The 19,324-nt window shown below is 37.9% G+C and overlaps 2 pseudogenes; both read left to right on the forward strand.

Annotated features, from left to right (window-relative positions):
• The first annotated feature begins 925 nt into the window (after positions 1–925).
• Positions 926–2,115, forward strand: LOC143645064 (26S proteasome non-ATPase regulatory subunit 6 pseudogene; annotated as a pseudogene).
• A 13,268-nt stretch (positions 2,116–15,383) lies between these two features.
• On the forward strand, positions 15,384–15,689 carry LOC143643346 (10 kDa heat shock protein, mitochondrial pseudogene; annotated as a pseudogene).
• Positions 15,690–19,324: the final 3,635 nt, after the last annotated feature.

Here is a 19,324-nt window from a genome sequence, read left to right on the forward strand (position 1 = left end):
GGGTGAGGGGACCGCTGCCCCCAGCAGCCCACGAACTCTGGAACTGCTAATCGTCAGGTCTCTTGCCTAATCACCTTTTCTGTTCCTCAGGGAGCCAACATCCTTTGCTTTTCTCTGGGGCTTCCTGTTGAGCGTTGTTAGCCTTTCACAGTCTAGTCCGGTACCTCCAAGGCCTCCTTGTCCTAGAATCCTAGAACTGGAAAATGCTGGAGCTGGGAGGGAAGGAGGCCCTCCTAAACACAGGCTCCAAAGGGTGAGGTGGACTGCTCAAGGTGACCCAGTACTTGGTGGCAAAGTCAGAATTTGCAGCTGGGTCTCTGGTTTCCTAGGTGGTTCTACCTCTTGTCCCAACCAACGTGTTGATGGGCAGAGTAGCGGCTAAAGCAGGTGTCTGGAATGTCCTGGGTTAGTCACACACGACGCCTCACCTTACCTCTGATCTCGCTCACAGTCGGTGCCTTGGAAAACCAGGAGAGCCTTACAACTAGATCATCTTTTGGGGAATAGTATCTCAGCTGATAGTAAAATATATTTAAAAATGACGATAACCAGAACAGTGTGGCACTGGAGCCTGAGTAAGCAGATAAATCAGTGGACCAGAACAAAGAATCCAGGAATAGGCTCAAATCTGATGGGAATTTCGTGTATGATACTGACAGCATTTCAAATCGGTGGAGGAAAGATGATTTATTCAATAAACTGGGTTGGTAGGATGGGCTAATTTTCTGCAAACAAAGTTGAGGTTCTGATTCTAAAAAATTCCAGATGTATCAAAGAGTTGAGCATTAAAATAATCACAAAATTTTAAAAAAAGGAAAAAGATTGACTGGGTTCTTTGGTTAGCAGGCAGCTGCGCTTTCACTGGGGCTTCACTTGGCTTCACTGGGGCAAGACCAAGTTATGGCTTCGGTTTCCACAAAAACAGATGTGCAGCCTCCTGCTTCCGCCACCGCAGCCGCCGTCTTGGGTCCGCACTGCATCGCTCTCCGCTCTCCAGCTGCCGTTGTTGAACTTGGAGGAGGAGCGTCTGCCCAGGAACCCCGACCAGCGGACGGCGCAGCGCGGGTCCTGCTCAGTTGTCGCGAGCGCCGCAGGGCCGCCATGCGCGACCACAATACGGCTCCTTATTGCGAAGCCCTGTGAAAACCCCTTGACTGGCAGATGGGCGTGGGCCTGCTCAATAGAATGAAAAAGACAAATGAAGAGCTGGAGAGTTTGGATGAGAAGCTAGGGGATGCAGAGAAGAATCTGGGAGAGAGTGAAATCCGCGATGCAGTGATGTCAAATGCAGGGTACCTCTGCCGGGTGGGTGACAAGGAAGAATTGCGGGCAGCCTTCTGCAAGTCATCTGAAAAACGTGGCTCTGGGTCACTGAATGGATATTGTGTTCTGTCTCTTCCGGATTGGTTTACTTTATGTAGATAAAATAAATTATCTCATCACACGAAATACAGAAAAGGCCAAAAGCTTAATAGAAGAAGGAGGAGACGGGGACAGGAGAAACCGCTTAAAAATTTATGAAAACTTTTATTATATGGCTATTCACGATTTCAAACAGGCAGCTGAACTCATTCTTGACGCCGGTTCAACACTTACATCCTATGAATTCATGGATTTTAAAATCTTTGTTACTTATACTATGTCAGCATGGTTGCCTTAGAAAGACCAGATTTCAGGGAAAAGGTCATTAAAGGAGCAGAGATTCTTGAAGTGTTACCCAGTCTTCCAGTTTGGCAGCATCTGTTTTCACTCTATGAATGTTGTTACTCAGTTTTCTTCTAGTCGTTAGCCACTGTGGAACAAGAAATGAAAAAGGACTGGCTTTTTGTTCCTCATTATCGATGTAAGAGAAATGAAAATTCATGCATGCAGCTAGCTGCTGGAATCATATCAGTCATTAACTCTTGGCTATATGGCAGAAGCCTTTTGTGTTGGTGTGAAATTTATTGATCAGGAACTCTCCAGATTTATTGCTGCTGGAGGTTATACTGCAACATAGATAAAGTGAATGAAATAGTAGAAACCAACAGACCTGATAGCAGGAACTGTCAGTACCAAGAAACCATCAAGAAAGGAAATCTACTACTGTACAGAGTCCAAAAACTTTCAGAATAATTAATATGTAAAATCAAGTAAACAAAGGATTTCTTCTAAAGATAATTACTTGGAATTTTTGCAGTTGATTTCACTATGTGCCCAGTTCAGCAGTTTCATATAAAATAAATACTGCATTTGTGTGTGTTTTTTAAGATATGCAATACATGCCTTACCCTATTTCGTGATTATTTGCAGATTTGCCATTGTCTCCATCTTAAGGGTCAAGTAAAGCATTGTCTTCTTGAGGGTAAGGTTCATTCATTACTGTTACTTGATCCTTTAATTATCGTAGTATTTTAATAATACAATAAAAGGCTAACATTTATTGTCCTTATACAGTGAGCTGGAGAAGACCTAGAGAAAAGCTACTGAGAAGCAAACTGTAGCTGAGAAATGGCAAAGGAAAGAAAGCCTGAAAAAAAACCTATGACCTCAATATAAAAAAATCCCAAAATAGCTGGTAAGACCAACTACAAAGTCCTTGGACTAAGTGACATCCCAGTTGCAGAAAATAAATGAGAGACTGCCTATGAGGACTTTTTGTAGATTGAAAGGTGCTGTGCAAAGAGAAGACATGGTTATTTTTACTCTAACATGTAGAACAGATTGAAATGTAAGTGGAAACAACAGATTCTGAATAAATTCATAGTTGACATGAAGGTTAGGGCACTGTGGGGCGACCCCCAACTCTTGCAGTTTAAAGTAGGTGGATCTTTCCATTACCCTTGACACTGCTGTCTCAGATTGAACTAGAAGGAATTTGAGTTTGGCTTCCTTAGGCAATCCTCCTGTGACTTGCCCCCAGAGAAGTGAAACTGCCAGGCTTCTTAAGCTACTGCTGAGTATGTCTACTACTATAGGGAAAAGTTTGCTTCAAGAAAATCTCAAGCGAGTCATCCATAGTCCTAGAACACAGACCTGGGTAGGACAAGAAGACATGATGGACTCAAATAAGTGGAACCCAATACTCTTGGAGACTCATATGGCCATGACCCTGATGGTCATGTCTTAGTCCTTCTCACGCCCCATCTGTGGGACCTGAGCCCAGGGCACCTCTCATGGCAGCCCACCCACATTTAGAAAAGATGACCACGTGAGAAAAAGGAGTGAGCTCCAAGGAAGTCAGTGCTTTCCTCCACACTGTGGCTTATCCAACCCATATCCTAACTAACTTCCATCCCACCTTCAGTCTCTTTGAACAATAGGAAAGTGAAATAGTCACTTTTTCTTTTTATTCTTTGCAGCACAAATTTTGGTGTTCACCTTGAAAGAGTTCCTTATGCAGGTTTTAGGCCACATCTCCAAAGATTCTGATTCAGTAGATGCTGGTGGACCACACAGACCACAGGCTAAGATGTATTAATTTCCATTTTCAGTCTGCTGGGTGTTATTTCACACCTGCTTGAATGTTGCTTTGTTAATGTTTAAGCTTCTCTGTTCTATCTGTCTGATTAGATCCGAAGTCATTTCAGATTGGTAGATACATCTTTTCTTTCTTCCACACCCCTCATCTCAAGAGGGAGTTGCTGATTGACCAAAAGTTAACAGAAACGCTTCCTCCACGTGCATTCAGTTTGTCAATGTCAGGATTGCTCATGAATGGGAAAGAATTATCTTCCGATTCTAAAGAACCAATCAGAAAAAAAAATACATAAGATTTCCCACTAGAAGTTTATGTAGATGACACAAAACACACTAAAAACGGAATATGGATTTTAAAAACCTTTTTGTTTTCCAAGAGGTGTTTTTAATCAATTAATTTTTTTAGTTCTAAATAAGAGCTCAAAATATTGCTTCCTTTTAATCTACATTTAGGATATTGCTTTCTTTTATTAATAGTTCATAGAAAACCAAAATTATTCTAAATTAGACAAGAGAGTAAGCACAGCAGAGGCCAGTCATCTGGTATTCATGGGAGAAATGGTAAGGGGAGATAAGGAGAGAAGTGACGGTACTTGCAGGCTGAGAGTGTGGAGAATGTTCATGCGGGTAGTGGGAGAATTGGGTGAGAAGTGTGTCTGCTTTGGTTTAAAGATGTTTGCCCAGATCACATGAAGTGGGTGTCTATGTAGATGTGAGGTGCTTTGCTCCCTCGTTCCTCTCTGTTGGGGTCATATAGTTTGTGGAGGTGCTTAGAACTACCTGGAAATTCTGAGTCAGAAAAGTGAGGCATTTGGAAGGGCCAACTAAGCACCTTAAGGTACTTGATCTGATCAGCCCCCACCCTAAGCTTTGGGCAGGCCCAGTTATGCCAAGGAGTCCCAGCCAGAGCCTAGCTTCCACCCCGCCTTAACCAGCAGAGCCACGCTGACACCTCAGCTCCCAGGCTGGTGGCTGGTGGAGGGTGGGGTTGGGGTTGTGAGGGGATAGCAGGCAAGGAGACAGTGCTGGGGTAGGGGGGGTGGGCGCATGCACAGATCTTTTGGCTTCCAATCTGCAAGGGTGACTCCTAGGAAATGGGCTGCCAGTCACCGGGTAGAAGTAAGAGCTGAGTCATGGGTATTATTTGATATATGGTTTTAAGTATTTAAACATATAGTAATTAGGTGTCTACTTTGGATTCTCCCAATGTTAAGACAGCCACATACACACCCTTGCTTAGTCAAAGGGTCCTGTGCTGCTTTGAATTGGGCATCATTGTCCATATTTTAACTCATTATTTAAGGAATGGGGATAGTGCCAATATGTGCAGTCCATCATTTAGTGAAGGAAGATCTTGTTCACCAGACAACGGAGCAAAATAAAAGTAAATTATAAATCTCTCATCATGTCATTGGTTCTCAATCTTGCAGAGCCTCACAATCATCATTAGAAATTTAAAATATATACATGTGCTAATCCCCACCTTGTGCAATTCTCCTTGAGTCTGTATGGACTGGTTCTACCTCTGCAGGTACTGAATGACCTGCTCTCATTCAAACTCCCTCTGAAAAGGGATCTGACTGGTGGGCCAGTTCCTACTCCATGTGGATCCCTCCGTTGGGCAGACCTTTCCTGCCCAGCTCTCAGAGGCCACCTGCTAGCCCTGATGGTTGCCTTAGAGTAGGGCCTCACTCTCTGAGATAATCATTTGTGGCCACAGTGGCAGGTGGCATTCAGCAGAATGGTGACTTTTGCCAATGAAACTCCTTTGGGCATTGGCTCTGAAGAGGCTGTGAGCACAGCAGATATTCAGAGCTTCACACCCAGTACATGCTCTTTTGCCCCTATACCATATTGCTCTCCACATCACTGTGTGCTAGTTTACTACTATGCCTAAAGAGTAAATCCTAATATTAACTATGGATTATTGTTCATAATATAGATTGTTTCATCAGTTGTAATAGAGAAAACTGTGTGTGCAGGTGGGTGGTGATATAAGAGAACTCTGTATTTTCTGCATGATTTTTCGGTAAAACCACAACTGCTCTAATAAAAAAAAAGGAGGAAAAAGAAGTCATGTATGTAGTCATTCTCATTCCCACCTAAAGTATACCAGCTAAGAAAATGTATAAGAATCTAAACTAGATCATGATCTAAACTAGATCATTCTGACTCTAGCACAAAAAGGGAAGAGAAAAATAAGCACTCTTGTAACTTGAGTGCATGATTTAGAGCTTTTCACATTATCAGGAAGATGTGGTCAACTTATTTCACCTTATTTTTACTCCAGTTTAAGCAATACTCATGTGTCTGGTAATGATCTCACTTCCTCGGCCATGGTCAGTCATAGCTACCATGAAATTAAGACAGTAGAAGAAAAAAAGTTGTATCTATACAAATCAACCCTTTTCATTACACAATATTTGGGTCCATTTAGTGACTGTTTTTGTATAATCTATATAGAAGTTTAGTTATGGAGTTTATGTAACTCCATCACTGATTGGACATCTTCTTTTAGTTGAGCAGTTTGATCACATAGACCCAGTGGTCCCTCATGATGTTATGTGGCTCCTACAGCTCTGAGTGCTCTGCTTAAAAATAAAACAATATCGAACCCTAATGTAAACTATGGGCCATAGTTCATGATACAATTATAGTAATAGTGTTCTATCAATTGTAACAAAGGTTTTGCACTAATGCAAAACGTGAATAGTTGGGAAAACTGCGTGTGTGGGGGGGTGGTGGTGGAGGTGGAGTAAATAAGAACTCTGTACCTTCTGTGTGATTTTCCTGTATACCTACAACTACGCTAATAATAATAAAAAGTAAACCACTAAGTTTACCTCTGTCTTTCTCCATGCCTGGCCCTGGCTCTTCGCTGAACTTCCCTCTCAACAGGTTTGGATAATGACCTTTCCCAGGACCGTTTAGAGTGACAGAATCCCTAGCACTTTGCACCCAATCCTACAAAATGTGAACGTGGGGATCACGGGCTTCTCCACAGATGTCTGCCTCACATTCTTTGCTTCCTTTTTGGATAACAGGTGGAAGTAGATGAGAAAAGATGAAGGTTAGGCCTTTCTCTACACTAAAGAATTCAAGTTCTCAGAATCAAGGACATTATCAACCACAGGATTTCTCAACTCTGGCTGCTCATTGGAATCAACCACCAGAGGACTGTGTTTAAAATGCTTACATTCTAGCACCAAGCTGAGATTCCAATATCAAGGTCCAGGGTGGGGATTGGCATGAGTATATATTTGGGTCTAAGTATATATATATCTTAGACCCAAAGATAAACATAGGTTGAAAGTGAAAGGTTGGGAAAAGATATTTCATGCAAATAACAACCAGAAAAGAGCAGGAGTAGCTATACTAATATCCAACAAATTAGACTTCAAATGTAAAACAGTTAAAAGAGACAAAGAAGGATACTATCTACTAATAAAAGGAACAATTAAACAAGAAGACATAACAATCATAAATATCTATGCACCAAATCAACATGCCCCAAAATACGTGAGGAATACACTGCAATCACTGAAAAGGGAAATAGACACATCTACCATAATAGGACAGAACATCTAGACAGAGGATCAATAAGGAAACAGAGAACTTGAATATTACAATAAATGAGCTAGACTTAACAGACATTTATAGGACATTACACCCCACAACAGCAGGATACACTTTTTTCTCAAGTGCTCATGGATCATTCTCAAAGATAGACCATATGCTGGGTCACAAAGCAAATCTCAACAAATTTAAAAAGATTGAAATCATACACAACACTTTCTCGGATCATAAAGGAATGAAGTTGGAAATAAATAATAGGCGGAGTGCCAGAAAATTCACAAATACATGGAGGCTCAACAATACACTCCTAAACAACGAGTGGGTCAAAGAAGAAATTGCTAGAGAAATTAGCAAATATCTTGAGGCGAATGAAAATGAAAACACAACACATCAAAACTTATGGGACGCAGCAAAGGCAGTGCTAAGAGGGAAATTTATTGCCCTAAATGCCTATATCAGAAAAGAAGAAAAGGCAAAAATTCAGGAATTAACTATCCATTTGGAAGAACTGGAGAAAGAACAGCAAACTAATCCCAAAGCAAGCAAAAGGAAAGAAATAACAAAGATTAGAGCAGAAATAAATGAAATTGAGAACATGAAAACAATAGAGAAAATCAATAAGACCAGAAGTTGGTTCTATGAGAAAATCAATAAGATTGATGGGCCCTTAGCAAGATTGACAAAAAGAAGAAGAGAGAGGACGCAAATAAATAAGATCAGAAATGGAAGAGGAGACATAACCACTGACCTCACAGAAATAAAGGAGGTAATAACAGGATATTATGAACAACTTTATGCTAATAAATACAACAATGTAGATGAAATGGACAAGTTCCTAGAAAGGCATGAACAACCTACTTTGACTCAAGAAGAAATAGATGACCTCAACAAACCAATCACAAGTAAAGAAATTGAATCAGTCATTCAAAAGCTTCCCAAAAAGAAAAGTCCAGGACCAGACGGCTTCACATGTGAATTCTATCAAACATTCCAGAAAGAATTAGTACCAACTCTGCTCAAACTCTTCAAAAAAATTGAAGTGGAGGGAAAGCTATATTTGAAGTTTCTAATGATGAGTGTGATGCTCTGGCAAGATTAGAACAATGAGTTGGATGAAAGATTTATAATTCACTCTGATTTTTCCCCTTGCCTGGTGAACAAGCTCTTACTTTCACTAAATGATGGACTGCATACATTGATGCTATCCCTGCTTCGGGAAGAGAAAAGTAGGATTCTAGATGTAACCACCTCAACTCACTAAAACCCCTGGAAAAAGACTGGGCAGAATCATCAAGCAAAGAACTCTGCTGGACCTTGGATATTTAATTCTTTCCAAACTTGCCTGTGATTCAGTACAGCTTCTGCTGTTTCTCAATGTTGAGTTTTCTTTTGAGAAAAATCAATAACAAACTTCTTTGATATAACATTAGAAGTGGGATTGCAATCACGTTTTTGTGAAAGTCAAAATAGATTGGAATACTACTCAGCAACAATAAGAGAGGAATCACCGATACATGCATGCACAAAACAAATGACTCTCGATAGCCTTATGCTAAGTGAAAGAAGGCAGACAGCTACCTTCTGCTGACTTTATTTATATGGCATTCTCGAAAAGACAAAACAATTGAATTTTTCCCTAAATCTACAACTCTACTAACTTAAAAAAAACTAATTTTTAAAGAAAAGTTTGAAAAATAAAATTAATTTATTTTAAAAAAACAGAAAGAAAGCCAGAAACAGAAATCAAATCAATGGCTGTGAGAGACTGGAGCTGGGAGGAGGGGATTGATGCAAAAGGGTGAGGGAAGTTAATAACACTGAAGATACAATTGATATCACTGAATTATAAACTTGGAAGTGATTCAAAAGGGAAATTTTATGTTGTATATATGTTCCCAAAATAAAAAAAAATTAAAGCAGTTTTGTTAAGGCAAATTCACATACCACACAATCTGTCTAAAGTACGCAATGTCTTCTACTAAATTCACAGAGTTGTGCATTCCCACAATTACCACAATCAATTCCAGAATATTTTCACCCTCAAAAAGGTTCACTATGTTTTACAGTCCCATATTTCATCCTTTGGCTTTCCTTCTAGTAACATACAAAAATTTTTGTAATTAAAAAAAATACTTTATAGAAACCAAACAACTATATGATGGACCTGCTCCTTTTCCGTCAATATTCAATAATTTATACATACGTAAGTTCATTTAGAACGTGACTCTTTATGGGTAGAGTGTTCTAATATCTGGCCTGTGCTTATTTCTACTTTCATTTGGCTCTATTGCCAAGATTAATTCAGACCAGAGTCTACAATTTTCAGTTCTGTGGAGAAGTCATCATACAGGCCCTACTTAAAAAATGAAAAAATAAAGTGACCCATATTTAAAAGATAAATCTCACCCTACATGTGCCTAATAAATGGTTGGTTAATGAGACCTTCGGTATATATGCACATTTTAAATTAAATAAATAGAATGTTCTTCTTTGTCAGCTCGGTGACAAAATGGTTAAGAACACTGGGCTTCATTGTCAGCCCTTGGATTTGAATTTTGACTTTGCCACCCAGGAGCTGTATGAACTTGGACAATCTGAGACTTATTACTTGCATTTGCAAAAAAGGAATAATAATAATACATCACATATGAAGTGTTGTAATACAGTGAGAGCTTAATAAATTAAAAAAAACTTTATTATTTTCTTTTGAAGTTTAATGACATTTATCATTCCCATTTTTAGTGGTTGATAGAGCCTAGCAGTGCCTAACATAAATGAATCAATAAATGTTGCATTCTTAATGGGTATATATAGCCATGGCTTTTCATGTTGTTGAAGATCTGTTCTTAGCCAATTGGTGCACAAGGGCCACATTAGAGTTGAGCTTGGTGGAGTCATCTCATACCATCTGGTCATATTTTACTCCACTCATTTCCCTGTCTGCCTGATCCTAGCAGTCTTGTGGTACAGTTTCCTCTTGCTTTACTAGTAGTTCCTGGCTCTAGCCCTGGCTCTGTTTTCTCTCATCTTGACCTCCCCCCAACCACCATCATGTAGAGTCATAGGATCTTCTCCCTCCCCTCTCAACTAGATACATCGTCCTATAAAAAAAGCGTCAATGAACATCCTGCAGGCCCAGGCATTGAATGTGCTGTTAGAAGGGCAGGGTTCAAATTCTGCTTCTGCCTCTTATTAACTAGACTCTCTGAGCCTTGGTTTTCTCAGATATAAAGTAGAGATAATCAGGTTGTTCTGAAGATTAAGTGAAGTTTGTGAAGATTCCTGCTGCCAGTTAGTACTTAGTAAATAGTAGCTAGCTAGATGTATTTTGAAATCTAAAATATGTTTAGTACACATTTTCAGGAGTTCTTCCATTATTTTTCAAATTTAATTCTTTGGAAAAAGAGCATTTGGGAGTGAGAATGGAAGAGAGGATTTTTACTGCTTTTTTAGAAGGAAACATTTCAAGTATATACATCAGTATAATGGATAACCTAGAGCATATTTGTTTATCCATGGCTCTATTTTTGTTATACTGGTTTCAGGCATTCTTCTTGTTGCTTATTTTATTTTTACAATCATAGAAATAAAACATTACAATATTGTTGAAACCCCCTCCCCCTTCCTCTTCCCCTGTGAATCTGAGATATCTTTTTGAAATTAAAAGTTGGCTTTTTGTTACTGCATACTGTGCTAAAAATTAATTGATACAATTTAAATAACTCCTAAAGATTATGGTTTTGATTATTGTTTTAAGAGTCCTCCTTTTCTCTTTCTCTTTGAAGCATACCTACTTCCTTTGAAACAGAAAACATGCACTTTGGCCCCTTAATCATTCAATTCTGGGAGCTCTTATGTAAATCAAATTTTGTACAAATCAACAGTGCTTCATGATGTCTTTCTGCTGCTTTCCAACAATCCTAGAGCCTGACACTCATTTTTCTTCCTCTTTTCCTTTTTTCTGCTGGTGAATTCTTTTTTTTTTAATTTTTAAGTTTAGAAAACAAACAATACACTTAAAGCCACAAAAATGGATATCTTAGTTAGTTTAACCATAGGCATAGTCAAATAAAGTATCCATATAATCATATGACACTCATTTTTGCATTATAAAAACTCTTGGATGTTTAAATTTATTGGGCCATAAACTTTTGTGACAGGACTATTTTTTTTTAATTCATTCTTCCCCTTCTGGGAAGGCAGGTTTTGTTTGTTAGTTTTATAGCATAATACTCTATCAATTCTGCTTTGAGAAAAAGTTAGAATTAACAAGAAAAAGTTGTCTTTGTTTTGGAGATTCGCCACCTGAAATGGGAATTGATTAGGAATTGGTAGGGTTGAAAAGAGGGAAAGGGTAGGAGAAAAGTTTCAGGAAAATAGAAGGAGGAACCAATCTATTGGGAAAGTGTTTGTTTCAGCACAGATGGCTGGGCCCATCCCCAGAGTTTCTGAAATTGTAGAATGGGGTGGGGCCAAAGAATTGGCATTTCTACAAGTTCTTAATTGATGCTGATGTTTCTCGTCTGGAGAACCAACTTGGAGAATTACTGCTTTTCACCAATCTTGGTACTCCTGGTCTATGCATAAATGACTAATATAAGATTTTTTTTTGGATAATGAACTGAATCTCTTAAAATCCTTAAACTTATGTTCAAACATAAAACTCTCCCTATCTAATTTAAGCCACTTGAACTTCAACTTCCCTTGATCACTGGGCCTTTGCTTGAATCACTTTTCAGACATTAGTCAATGGCAATGAAGAGAGGAAGAGCACAAATAATATTGAAATTGGATTGATGCAGAATCGAACTGTAACAAAGACAAAACAAAATGCCTTCTCGGTAGTGCCCTCGTCTTGCTACTTTTGTGTTCCCCTTCTTACAGAATTTCTGTCACCTTTTAAAATTCTATTATGTGCCTTGTAAACCAATTTGTAAAAAGGTGAAGTTTTGTAGGTAGTATGCGATATAGCCCAGAAAGAATATTAATCTCCACAATAGTAATTAAGGCCTTTCCTATGTACCAGGCACTGTGTATACTTTCAGGTATTAACTCATGTATTCCTTATAGTGAACCTTATAAAAGGTACTATTATTAATTATGATTTATATGGATTAGAAAACAGGCACAGAGAAGTAGAGGGATGTACTCATGGTCATACAGCTAATAAGTGACAAAGCCAGGATTTAAACCCAAGCAGTCTGGATCCAGTCTGACATTCTCAACCACTAAGTTATACTACCCCTCGCAATTCCGTAAGCCCAGTTACCTTGACTCTTGCATCATGCCTTTGACTTTCCTTCTAAAGCTCCACTTACCTCCTCATGTATTCCACTGCTCAGGTTTGGTGGTGAGAACGGCCCAACACAGCCAGAATTTTCCAGTTCTTCTTGGGGCACCTCTTTATACCTTGTACCTACCTTTACTAGAGCACATATCCTATGATCCCATGATGAGGTGATTACATAGCCATCTTCTCTGGGGAACTTTTTCTTTTTTTTTTTTAATTACAAAAATATATGACAAGAGAGAAACACAAACATTCCTAACATATGATCATTCCATTCTACATATATAATCAGTAATTCACAATGCCATCACATATGCATATTCATCATCATGATCATTTCTTAGAACGTTTGCATCTATTTGCAAAAAGAAATAAAAAGACAACAGAAAAAAATTCATACATGCCATACCCCTTACTCCTCCTTTCATTGAACACTATCATTTCAATCTAAGTTTATTTTAACATTTGTTCACCCTATTATTTATTTTTATTCCCTGTGTTTTACTTGTTTGTTGATAAGGTAGATAAAAGGAGCATCAGACACAAGGTTTTCACAATCACACAGTCACATTGTGAAAGCTATATCATTACACAATCATCTTCAATAAACATGGCTACTGGAATACAGCTCTACATTTTCAGGCAGTTCCCTCCAGTCTCTCCATTACATCTTGACTAACAAGGTGATATCTATTTAATGCGTGAGAATAACCTCCAAGATAACCTCTCAACTCTGTTTGGAATCTCTCAGCCATTGACACTTTATTTTGGCTCATTTCACTCTTCCCCCTTTTGGTCGAGAAGGTTTTCTCAATCCCTTGATGCTGAGTCTCAGCTCATTCTAGGGTTTCTGTCCCACGTTGTCAGGAAGATCCACACCCCTGGGAGTCATGTCCCATGTAGACAGGGGGAGGGTGGTGAGTTTGCTTGTTGTGTTGGCTGGAGAGACAGTCCATATCTGAGCAACAAAAGAGGTTCTCCTGGGGGTGACTCTTAGGTCTAATTTTAGGTAGACTTGACCTATCCTTTGTGGGGTTAGGTTTCATATGAACAAACCCCAAGATTGGGAGCTCAGTCTTAGGCCTAATTTTAAGTAGGTTTGACCTATCCTTTGTGGGGTTAAGTTTCATATGAACAAACACCAAGATTAGGGGTTCAGCCTATTGCTTTGGTTGTCTGCACTGCTTGTGAGAATATCAAGAACTCAACTTGGGGAAGTTGAATTTTCCCCCTTTCTCATCATTCCAAAATGGCAAGTCATTATTTTTGCATGGGCAGGCACCAGGAATCGAACCTGGGTCTCCAGCATGGCAGGTGAGAACCCTGCCTATTAAGCCACTGTGGCCCTCTGGGAAACTCTTTAAGTTCCTTTTCTTATACTTCTTTTCTATTCCCAATTCCTTACACTGAAACTGGCACATAGGAAATACTAAATAACTGAAAATAAATGGCAAACTTTTTTCCCATAGTCTTTTTTTCTAATTCTCTGCTTTGCTTTTCTTCACAGTACTTAGACCTCTAATATGCTAGATATTTTAGATTTTTTAAATTTTGTTTATTGCTGGGCCACGTAATAAACTTATATTTGACCTCAACAGACAGGACCAATTTTCCAAAATAGTTGTACAATTTTCACTCCTACCAGCAATATATGAGAGTTTAACTTGCTCCAAATCATTGTCATCCATGGCTATTCATTTTAATTTTAGCCATTCTAGTAGCCTGGCATAGAGATATTTTATTGTGCTTTTAAGTGTGAATTTCCCAATTTGAACATTTTCGTGTGTTTTTTTGCCATTTGAATAGCTTTTATTATAACGTGTCCAAGTCCTTTGCTTATTTTATAAGAACTGGTTATGTACCTATTTTTTTTTTAATGACCCATAAGAATTCTTTATATGTTCCATATATGACTTTGGTCAGAAGTCTGTATTCTATTTTAACCCAGCCAATCCACCCCTGAGTTCGGAGAAATGAGTATATATGATCACCTATACACATATAGAAGACTGTTCATAACAGCTTTATTTCCAATATCCTAAAGTTAGAAATAATAAAATGTCCATCAATAGGAGAATGGATAATTAAATTGTGTGTTAATAAAATGGAATACCAGAGAACATTAAAAAAAATAAATTTCAGCTACATGCAACAACACGGATGAATCTCACACATAAAATTTTGAAAGAAGTCAGACACAGTACATTTTTCTATTTATATGAAGTTCAAAAAACTGACAAAACCAATATATGATGACAGAATTCAGAATAAATTACATTGTAGGGTGTTCACAGAGAGGAAAAAGGAGGGAGCCTTCTGGGGGACTGGAAATATTCTTTTTGTATCTTGATCCGGGTAATGGTTTCACAGGTGTATACAGACGGAAAAGTTTTGGGGGTTGTAAATTAAGATTTGTATGCTTTATGTGTGATACCCCAATTACAAGAGAAGTTTCTAATAAAAAGTAAGAAAACAAATTTATGGTCTCCTCTTAGAATGTAAGTTCCTCGAGGGCAAGGATTTTTGTTTTGTTTATTGCACTATTCCCAGTGTCAACATAAGAGAGCCTGTCATACGGCATGTGCTAATGTTGAATGAACAACATGGTAATGATTGTGTGCCTGCTCAGTTTCCATATTGAAATAGCCACACATTAGACTTTTATGATTTCTCTGCTTTCCTTTGTATGCCTTGCTGGTCTATTAAATCATGTTTAGAAGGGATGACCCTGCCCAAAGAGCCCACTAACAATTTATGTGAGAAGGAAAACCACACTGGCCTTACCCCGAAGGGCAGCTGCACAGCTATGGAGCAGTCCCCAGGGTTTCAGGGAAAACCACCAGGCATTACCAGTGAACATGTCTAGACAGCTGTGAACAGCTGAATCATATACACAGTTACAGGAACCTGAAGAAACTTTGGCCTATAATCAAAACAAGGATTTTAAAGAGAGTTTACATATTAATCTATTAAAAAGAATAAGAGGTCAATCTGAGGTTTCTCTCCTTGCCAAGGTGGTGACGTGAGATGAGAGTCTTGAGTTACGGCCTCTGGAGCCATGGCAGGACAGGTATAAAGATTTCTTCCTCTCTTTGACCAAGAACTGGGTTGAAATGAGTGCAGCCGAAACTGTAACCAAAGGAGGAAGTATGCTTTCAGAAAAATCTCAAGGAAAAATATTGCACGCCAAGTAGTAGCTGCTGGATTGCTGTCTAGAGGAAAGGGTGGAGACATTCAACCAGTTAGGGTGAAAGTTGGGCATCAAGCTCTTCTCCCAGAAAATGGAGGCACTAAAGTAGTTCTAGATGAAGAGGAGTATTTCTTGTTTAGAGATGCTGACATTCTTGGGAAGTATGCAGAGTAAAATATATCACTATTGAAGTGGCATCATGTGAAGCTGCCCATTCCACTGAAGTTCTGAAATCTCAACATCATGTAATTTCCATGTCTCTCTTTTATAATAAGCTAATGATAATTCAGTGCCTCTTAAATTTAATTTCACTGTACTGATAGAAACATTTCCAAGTAAAAATATATAAATTATAGAAAAAAAAGAGAGAGTTAAAAAGAGCCAAATATATAGGAGAGCGCCATATATGACAATGGTGGCATTCTAATTCTATAGGGGACTTGAGGTCAATTTGAAAAATAATACTGGGATTGGCTTTTTGGAAGAAAGCTAAGTTAGCCCCCTTGAAAAATGTAATTCTGGATGTAATGAAGATCCAAATGTAAGAAAGAAAATATGAAAGATGTTAGAAGAAAATTTAGGAGAATATATCCATAATTTTAAAACAATGGTTGACAACATTTAAGCAACATGGGAAATCTAAAAGCCATAAGAGGAAATATGGTCAGATACTATCACATAACAATTAAAAAAAAATTTAGAATGGAAAAAGACACTATTAAAAAAGTCAAACTGATGACTGGGAGAAAATATTTGCAACACATTTCATACACAAAGGGTCAATTTCTCAAATAAAAATTGCTTTTACAGATCGATAAGATAGAAAACAATCCAATATGAAAATGAACAGGAAATTCAATGAGGAAAAGCATATATGGAGAGCTGCTGAATTTCCCTAATATTTAGGAAAATGCAAATCAAAACAATAAGATGTCATTATATTATAAAATTGGCAAAACTGAACTCACTTTTTTTTCCTTTGGTTCTTTAGGGTTTTTTGTTATTTCCCATTCCACTCCTTTGGAGGGAAGGGAAAAGACATTTCCCTTGAGAATTGGTAGACTAGTGGTTGAGAGCTTTAAATAAATAGTGCAGGTTAGAAACCTGATAAAGAGGGAAGACAACTGTTTAAAAACACGCAAGCAATGCCTTAGCTCGACCCACACTCCTAGCTATAGGATAAAGTTCAGATATCTTTGGTTGCTGCTTTTCAATGCCCTGCCTCCAAAATAGACCCTGACAATCTATATATATTCTTGCCTTTCAAGATTTGCTGGCAAAAAGAACAAACAAACAAACAAAAAATTTAAAGAAATATTTATCTTTATGTCTTGTTAAGAAAAGTAGATAAAACTTGAAATTAAGACAAAGAAAGGGTATCAGCCATGTCTTTTTCTTTTTTTGCGTGGGCAGGTACCGGGAAATGAAAACCATGTCCTTTTATGTCCTATTGGTGCATTGTTTAACTGGTCCACCTAAGGGTGATTTAATTATATAGGGAAATTATTTTTAGTTGACCTACTATTCACTATTGATTAAAGATCTAGACTTTGTGAATCTGCATACTAATTTTTAGGTTTTTGCCCATTTGAGATATAAATGATTTCTGACCAGTGGAAAGGATAACTCCAATGTGTATGGTATTATTATCTTGTAGGAAATTGACTAGTTTTGTACCTAACCAAACTTATTCTAACATTCCCTTTTGGACCCAATTTATTTAATTATTTTGGTTTTTTAAATTTTTTAATTTAATTTTTTTAAATACCAGAAAATACCAAACAAACACAAACATTCCTATTTTGATCATTACGTTCTACATATATAATGAGTAATTCACAATATCATCACATAGTTGCATATTCATCATCATGATTATTTCTTGGAACATTTGCATCTATTCAGAAAAAGAAATAAAATGAAAACGGAAAAAAAATTTATACATACCATACCCCTTCCCCCTCATTTTCATTGATCACTAGCAATTCAAACTAAATTTATTTTAACATTTGTTCCCTCTATTATTTATTTTTATTCCATATGTTCTACTCATCTGTTGACAAGGTAGATAAAAGGAGCATCAGACACAAGGTTTTCACAATCACACAGTCACGTTGTGAAAGCTATATCATTATTCACATCATCATCAAGAAGCATGGCTACTGGAACACAGCTCTACATTTTCTGGAGGCAGTTCCCTCCAGCCTCTCCATTACATCTTGAATAACAAGGTGACATCTACTTAATGCGTAAGAATAACCTCCAGGATAACCTCTCAACTCTGTTTGGAATCTCTCAGCCATTGACACTTTGTCTCATTTCACTCTTCCCCCTTTTGGTCGAGAAGTTTTACTCGATCCCTGGATGCTGAGTCTCAGGTCATTTCAGGATTTCTGTCCCACATTGTCAAGAAGGTCCTCACCCCTGGGAGTCATGTCCCACGTAGACAGGAAGAGGGTGGTGAGTTTGCTTGTTGTGTTGGCTGAAGAGAGAGGCCACATTTGAGCAACAAAAGAGGTTGTCTTGGGGGTGACTCCTAGGCCCAATTTTAAGTAGGCTTGACTTATCCTTTGTTCAGTTAAGTCTCATATGAACAAACCCCAAGACTGGGGGCTCAGCCCACAGTTTTGGTTGTCCACACTGCTTGTGAGAATATCAAGAATTCAACTTGGGAAAGTGGAATTTTCCACCTTTTTCACCATTCCCCAAAGGGACTTTGCAAATACTTTTTTAATTCACTGTCCAAATCACTCTGGGATTTATCAGGGCATCACTCTGGACAAACCAACAAAATCTCATGTCCTACTCAAGCTTCCATGCACTTGTGGTGTTCAGTTAAGCTGTCTACATAAGTTATATTAGGAAATGCACTAGTCAAAATATAAGTTTTGTACCAAATAAACATTTTTTGCTTTAGTCTCACACATAAGTTGAAATTTTAATATATTAATTACCATCTATTTTCAGCACCCTGTGGTAATGACATTGGACCCAGTTTCTTAAATATTCTTTCACCAGCTTTATCATCACAAACGAACTGAATAACTCTCTGTATAAGAGTTACGTTTCTAAGGTTTTGGAAATTATACTTTGACTCTCTGCTTTCTGCATCCTTCCCAATCTTCAAAGCTTGGGTCAATGCTCATTTTTCCAAAGAAAATTTGTTTAACTGTCCCAACAGATCTCTTCCTGTTCTGAACTCCTTTAACAGTGTTTTTCTACTTGGAGCCCTAGGATTCCTTGAGGGTACCCAGGAACGTGAGGAAGAGGGATGGGGAAAAAGATGTAGTGGTGACTGAGCACATGAATTCTACTTTGTTTTGTTTTGTTTTATGCATTGATCTTGTTGCAAGAGTTTGAGAAAAATATTTCACCAATAAAAATAATTTGGAAACCACGGTCATATAGCAAGGGTCAGCAATCTTTATTTGTAAAGGGCTAGATAATACAAAATTTAGACTTTGAGGGCTATACAGTCTCTGTTTCAACTGCAGGACTCTGCCATTGGAGAAAGAAAGCTGCCGTAGACAATATGTAAATGAATGTATGTGGTCATATTACAATAAAACTTTGTTTAGAGGCATTGAAATGTGAATTTCATGTAATTTTAGTGTCTTGAAATGTTTTCCTTTGATTTTCAATAACATAAAAATGGAAAAACCATTCTTAGCTTGCAGGCTGTACCAAGACAGGCAGTAGGCTGAATTTTTATGTAGCCTGTAGGTTGCTGAATCCTGTTTTATAACATTTAAAGCTCATATAATTGTTTGATAAGTTATTTACATCTATATTATTATGTTTTATGTCAA

The sequence above is a fragment of the Tamandua tetradactyla genome, chromosome 8 (genome assembly GCF_023851605.1).
Source record: "Tamandua tetradactyla isolate mTamTet1 chromosome 8, mTamTet1.pri, whole genome shotgun sequence".
NCBI lineage: Eukaryota > Metazoa > Chordata > Mammalia > Pilosa > Myrmecophagidae > Tamandua > Tamandua tetradactyla.